Source organism: Dioscorea cayenensis, chromosome 1, assembly GCF_009730915.1.
Source record: "Dioscorea cayenensis subsp. rotundata cultivar TDr96_F1 chromosome 1, TDr96_F1_v2_PseudoChromosome.rev07_lg8_w22 25.fasta, whole genome shotgun sequence".
NCBI lineage: Eukaryota > Viridiplantae > Streptophyta > Magnoliopsida > Dioscoreales > Dioscoreaceae > Dioscorea > Dioscorea cayenensis.
Window position 1 is genome coordinate 11,797,098 of NC_052471.1, and position 840 is coordinate 11,797,937.

Consider the following 840-nt stretch of genomic DNA (forward strand, 5'->3'; position numbering starts at 1 on the left):
TCTTGCCTTGGTGGTTATTACTTGTCCTTGTAGTTTGACCGTAATCTGGATTTTGTTTAACTACCTCAGTCTGGAGGATAGCCATCATTTCAATGATCTGGTCTCAATTTAGAGGACTAAACTCTTTTTAAGGGGGAGAGGATTATGGGTCCCATTAGTTTGTCTTCATTTGTTTGTAGAATATCTTTCAAGCCTGGATTCCAGGCCTCATTTCCATCAAACCTGTGAATCCATGATGAAGCCTTGTTTTTCATTAGTTGTTGCCATCTTGTAGTATAGGGAGCCAATAGCAATCTTTGTTTATACCCATTTTTTAGAGAGAGAGAGAGAGAGGGAGGGAGAGAGAGAGAGAGAGAGAGAGAGAGAGAAAGAAACCTCCGAACCTCTGGCGATGAACTTTGTAGTCTACAACCGAAAGATTTCTTAACCTTGTCTTGTCAAAATCCAAGTAATTTTCAAGCATTTTTATTTGAATATTTGATGTTGTGGTTATTGTAAATACTTGGAGGAAGGTTGTCCTTGATGTTTTGGTTGTAGTTTATTTGAAGCTTATCTAGTTGCCTTGCTTTGTGCTAAAGATTGGTGCATGGTGTGCATGTTTAAGGCCTAGCATATGTATCCCTTGGAGATGATCTAAGCTACATCTTTTCTTTTTCCTTCTCCCTTCCATTGAGCTTGTTGCAAACAGTGTAAATAGCTATATATATATATATGTGCTTGTATGATTCATTTGCAACTTTTGAACACACATACACACACACACATATATATATATAAATATGTTGATTCTGTAGCCCTTGGAACATGGTTATATATGCATGCATATATGTTGAGTTGTAG